Source organism: Orycteropus afer, unplaced genomic scaffold (genome assembly GCF_000298275.1).
Source record: "Orycteropus afer afer isolate SDZICR_OR568_19922 unplaced genomic scaffold, OryAfe1.0 scaffold00834, whole genome shotgun sequence".
NCBI lineage: Eukaryota > Metazoa > Chordata > Mammalia > Tubulidentata > Orycteropodidae > Orycteropus > Orycteropus afer.
This window is the reverse complement of record NW_006922421.1, coordinates 169,187-175,707: the sequence shown is the minus strand read 5'-3', so window position 1 is coordinate 175,707 and position 6,521 is coordinate 169,187.

Sequence of the window (6,521 nt, the reverse complement as noted above, 5' to 3'; positions counted from 1 at the left end):
AGAGACCCATCTTTGCACCTAGATGGCCACTTGCAAACTTTTAAGATCCCAGTCACTACTCAAACTGCTGACCTCTTGCTTAGCAGCTAAGTACTTAGCCATAACGCCACCAGGGCTCCTGGAGAACACAAAGCAGGCTAAACATGGTGTCCAGGCCTGGATTGTCATTTCAGCTTGATGTTAAAAAAATAATTAAAAAAAAAATAAATGCAAACACAGGTATGTTCTGGAATAGGTAAGAAAAGTGTGCATTTTTTAAGTTAAAAGGTGAGACATCAAATACATTTTAGAATTTCAGGTTCTTCCAGAGGTTCCTGGTCACAACCATCTTTAGTAGAGGAACTTCAGAGGCAATGTTTACAAAGCACTGCCCACGCCCTCAGAGTGGAAGAATGTTCTAAAGTGCGTGTGGAAGCATCTTGAGAAGCCAGTATTTATTTTTAGAAAAGAACAAGAGAGTGGGACAGCAAATATTCTTTTACTCCCCTCCCCTGGCCTCTGTCCCCTTGTTAGCACTATGACAAGAACAATAGGCAAATGACCACTTAACCATGCCCAGGCTCCCACCCAGGCAGAAGGGATTCCACTACAGATGGAGTTGGCTGAAGTGCATCCTCCATTCCAGCCTCCACCACAAGAAAGATATGGCGTTAAAGTGGAACTGAGGTGATTCAGGGCAGAACCAGAATGTCAGGAAGGTGAGGAAGTGACAAATGTAAGATACTTATGAGGGACAAATGGAGAGACTTTGGTGGCAATTAGATGTGAGGAAGGAAGAAGAGAAAACTACCCAAGAAGACTCCCTGATTTCCAGCTTAAGTGATGAGAGAATGTTCACATCCCCGGCTGAATTTTCCTTCCCCCTTCTCAGCAAGACCCCTCCCCTTCTTCTGCTTCTTGTTGTCTTCTAGAACTAAGGAAAAGCTACCTTCGAGGTAGCTCTCTCATCCTACCCTATCCTACTAGGTCTTGACAGTAATAACACAGAATTCTGATCTCCTTTTTGTGTGAAGGGAACCTAGGGATACCTGACTTGTACAAGACTGTCCAATGAGGCAGTACCAGAACCTACTAGATATGATGATTTACAACAGAATCCTGAACGTCAGAACCTGAAGCACTACCCCAACTATTTAGTGGGCCGACTTGACTTCTCTTTACAGATTGGAAAAACTGAGACCTAAAAAAAGAAGAGTGACTTTCTCAAGGCCACATGGCTAGTGAGTACCAGGGGACTAGAACCTGTTTTTCTAAGTCTCAATCCAGTCCTCCTTATGTTTCCAATTGTTGTTTATTGTTATATCTGTGTATGTGCATGTGCATGTGTGCTTCTTTGAAAAACATGGGACAGTTTATTGGAATGATATCTTCTCTGGATTTACTACAACACCTACTTCATCAGCACTCCTCACATAACAATAATAATAAAAAAATTATTTGTTTTGTTTAAAATCCTGTTTATTTGTGACTTATCTGATTGTTGGATCATCTTCTCATCTCTATTCCTGGGTCATTTGGGGTCAAATTGTCTTGATTGAGCACTGAGACCTGTCACGTTTTCCAGCCCTACCCCTACATTACTCTGCTAAGGCAGGGAGCAGGTCTGACAATGTTTTGGCTGGAAGCAAACTTATCAAATCTCATTATTGTTATGAACAGTACTGCATTGTCAGTGATGGCAAGCATTGATCTACGGGAGGATAGATGGGAGGACAGTCTGAATGATCAAATATGTCTACACAGGGGAGAGTGTGCCCATGACCATGTATAGGTTTGGCAGATGATGTTTCTACATGTGTATCTCTATGTGCTATAAGAATGTCTGGGTGTATAGTAGAGCTGACAAGGGACAAGGTTGTGGTGACTTCTTGTGGGCTTGAGACTATGGTCACAGGAGACATCAAACTCCAATGGCATAACATGCTACATAAAAATATTGTTGTACATCCTACTTTGGTGAGTAGCAACTGGGGTCTTAAAAGCTTGTAAGTGGCCATCTAGATCCAATGATAAGTTTCTCCTTGTCCAGAACAAAGAAGAATGAAGAAAACCAAAGATGCATGGAAACAATTAGTCCAAGAGACTAGTGGACCATGTGATCCTCAGCCTATATGACCATGAGACCAGAATTAGGCACTGCCAGGCTACCACAGTCAATCACTTGGAGGGGGATAGGTGCAGGAGATCCTGGATAGAGTGGGAGAACGATGTGGAACAAATTCAAAATCATAAAAAGAAAAGAAAGAAAGACCAGTTTTGCTGGTCTGATAGAGCCTGGTGAGGTCTCTGAGACTATGGCCCCTAGTTATCCTTCAGGTCCAGAACTGAACTCACTCATGTGGCTTCCAGCCAAACAATAGACAGGCATATGGAGTGAACATTTACATCAGGTAGATATACTCCTTGGAGTGACCAATCAATCATGGGAGAACAGAAGAGCAGTGTTTGCACAGGGAGATAGTTCAGGGGGCAGGAGTGCATGGGAAGGAAGGACACAGGGAGGAGGTAACTATGGGGAAGAAGTGGGAGGGGAGCTGTTGCATTGTGGGAAATTGTAGTCAATGTCATAAGACAAAGTATATGTGAGCTACTACATGGAAAGTGATTTGCTCTGTAAACTTTCACCCAAATCACAATAAAAATTAAAAAAAAAAAAAAAAGAGGTCAGCAGTTTGAACCCACCGGCCATTCCACTGGAGAAAGATGAGGCAGTGTGATTTCATAGATCTGCCTCCCAAACCCTATGGTTCAGTTCTACTCCTATAGGGTTGGAATCAATTTGACAGCACTCAAGAGCACTGGGTTTGGTTTTTTGGTTTGTTGTGTTTTCCAGGCCATAAGGACAAGACTGGAGACATGTACCCCTGGGGAGATGACCAACCATCTTGCCTAGCAGAGGTCTCTCAGAGTAAGCTCAGATGATCTCAGTGAGTCCTGACAGTCCTGCTCAGACACTGTGTAACCCCAGGACAGCCACTTGGTCTGTGAGTCTGGACTTCCTCCTCTGGCAAACTGGGATGATAATGCCTGCCACATCACAGAGTGCTGTGAGGATTAACTGAGACAATATATACAAATATGTAAAGCACAATTCCCGTATAAGAGATTATCAACAAGATTATTTCTTGTTTTGGGAGGGTGAGCAGCTACTTCAACATGAGCTAATTCTTGAGATATCATGTTTTCTTTCTCTCTTGACCTCGTCTGAATCTCCAGTTACAATCCTGAAGAGGGTCAGAAAAAAAACCAAAAAGAAAACCCACTGCTAGTAAGTCGATTTGGACTCACAACAACCGTAGAGGACAGAGTACAACTTTCACATAGACTTCCAAGGCTGTGAACCCTTATGGAAGTAGACTTCCACGTCTTTCTCCTGTGGAACGGCTGGTGAGTTTGGGCTATCAACCTCTTGGTTAGCAGCCAAGCAGTTAACCCCGGTACCACCAGGGATCCTTGAAGAGGGTTGGAAGCCAAAACCAAGAAAGAAAGTAGACTTTAGATAGGGCCAAGAGAAGTGGAAAGCTCCTCTTTTTTTGGCATCTGCTGCTGGATCGACCTGAAGACTGTCTGTCCTGGTGCCCATGTGGCCCCTTTTTAGGGTGCTTGCTGTCTGATAGGGAGAAATAATGAGGGCAATGGGGACCACCCCATGCCCTCAAGGAGCCAGCTCTGGATTTTCTCTTTTAAGGGGGTATAAATGTGAAGCCGCCATGTCTAGCCCGAAGCAGCAGCTAGCCCTGGCAGGGTTTCTGCTCTTGAATTTAGGCTGGGCCACTGCACAGGTGGTGCTCCTCTTCTGATGACAGCCTGGCCCGATTTTCGAGTCTTGAGTGTTAAAACCAGCCTGCATTGTTCAGTCACTCATTTTCTGGATTCCCTTTTCGTCACAGACTTTGGGAAGCCCATCTCAATCAAAGTACCCAAGCCAACCGAGTTGAGGGCTTTGCCATTAGCTTCCCCAAATGTGAGAATTTTGCCTTGAATCCCCAGCCCAGTGCCTAGGGCACTGCCACTGCTGGTCATTTAATTCAGTTTTATGTTATTCAAATAATTACTTATTGAGTAATCGTTTAGTTTACCTGAGGATCTGAAGATAAACTAAGCCTGATTCTTCCTCTTAGGAAGCTCCCTGGTTAGTGGGACAGAGAGACATAGAAAACAATACTTACTCATTTATTGAACAAGTGTCTACCACGTGCTCTGCACTTAGGTTCTAGGGATGTCCTGGGAATCAACATAGACATGGTTGTTGTCCTCATGGAGCTTCAAGTGGACAGAAATAAAAATAAAATCCCCATTCGTTGCATAGCTACACATTGAAATAAGCTGGGAAAAAGGGTACAGAGTGAGTGAAAGCATATCCTAGTACCAGTTGCCACAGAGTCAGTTCTGACTCAGGGGGACCCCATGTGCTCCACAGGGTTTTCAATGACTGGTTTTTCAGAAGTAGATTGCCAGGCCTTTCTTCTGAGGCACCTCTGGGTGGAATCCAACCTCTAATCTTTCAGTTAGCGGCTGAGCGCGTTAACCTCATACCACCTGGGACTTCAGCCTCAGACTAGAGATCTGTAATTCTCCGCTCACAGCTTCGTGTGGAGCAAGAGACCACAGCTCTAACAAACGATTTGGAAGATTCCTGTTGGTGGCATATTCTCAATGTGTCGTACAAGCCTAGATTTCCTTGTTATTTTTATCTCTTAAAACATTCCTCAGGAAACCTGGTGTGAAAGTTTCTATTACGTTGTCACTATGGGCACTTGACTGCTAACCAGAAGGCTGGCGGTTCAAATCCACCAGCCACTCCTCGGAAGGAAGGTTGGGCAATCCTACTTCCGTAGTGATACTGCCTCGGAAACCCAAGGAGGGGTCGCTATGAGTCGGGGCCGACTCGACGGCAAATAACAACAACAACAACAACATGGGTTGGTGGAACTCAAGAAATCATTCATTAACCTATTTTGAGAGCAAATATAAACCTAACAAAAAAAAAAAAAAAAACAGCACACCCAAGCCCACTGCCATCAAGTCGATTCCGACTCATAGTGATCCCTATTGAGTTTCCAAGGCAGTAAATCTTTACAGAAGTAGATTGTCTCATCTTCCTCCCACAGAGTGGCCAATGGGTTTGAACTGCCAATCTTCTGGTTAGCAGTCAAATGTCTTAGGCACTGCACCACCAGAGCTCCTTAGTATAGCCTACTCTACAAAAAAGAGAGAAAATGCTAGATTCCTAGGAAAGGGGGTACGTGTAGGTCTAGGACTCATAAGTTTCAAGGAAGTATTTTGAGCCTGATGCTATTTAGCGGGTAAAGGTGGTGGGAGACTCTTACTCAGGGAGAGGACTGCACAGAAGAGAAAAAGCAGCTTTTCCAGAATTCCTGGGGAATCTTTTCTCACATCTCACTGGTCTGATAATTCATGTGTCTGTGCCTTCATTGGCATAAGGATTTTAAATCTAATTAAATTTTTGTTTTAGAAAGACTGCTTTGTCTTCAGTGTGGGAAGAATTGACAAGGACAAAAATGGAGACAGGGAGGGAATCAGTTGCAATCAGCTAGGCAAGAACTAACCATAGCCTGGAGCAGGTGGTCCAGAGGATGGAGAGATAGGGAAGGACTCCAGAGTTGTTTCTGTGGCAGATTAACCTAATTGGGATCTTAACTCTATTTTTTTCATTGTTGTTGTTGAAAGAATAGAAGTGTCTGCTCCACCACTTGGTCAAGGAAGCAGTCAAGACTGTCCTAACCAAATCTGCTTCCCTTGAGTCAATATCGACTCATAGTGACCCTTGTAGAGTATGGGACAGAGTAGAAACCATATGGTTTCCAAAGCTGTAAATCTTTATGGAAGCAGATTGTCACATCTTTCTTCTGTTGAGTGGCTGGTAGGTTCAAATTGCTAATCTTTTGGTTAGCAGCCAGGCACTTTAACCACTGTGCCAATTACCCTTGCTGCATGGAAAATTAACAAGCCTTTATTTTAGACAAATAAGCAACTAACCAGTAAATCAACCAGCAATAGCAACAACAAAAACACAAGTGACAATGTGAATTGTACTTATGAAGACTGCAGAAATGGCACATGTTTTGTTACCTATGTATTTACTACAACAATAATTTTTTAAAAATTCACAGGGACAAATAATGCTAGCTCATGGTTAAGTGCTGGATTGCTAACTGAAAGACTGTTCAAACCCACCCAGAGGCAGCTCTGATGAAAGGACTGGTGATGTGCTCCCAAAAGGTCACAGCCTGGAAAACCCTGTGCAGTGCTGTTCTACGCTGCACACATGGGGTTACCATGAACTGGGATTGACTCCACAGTAACAACACGGGGGCTAGAGAGCTCCACTGAGGTACTGAGGGGAGGCAGGGAGAGTGCAGAGAGGAGTTGTTGAATTCTTCAAGCCTGAGGGGATGGAGGGGTTGCTAGTTATCTTGGAGGTGCAGGGTGAGGGGGCAGGACCTTTGATGGGAGTAATACATGGAAACCTGGGACTGAATCTTTTTTTTTTTTTTTTT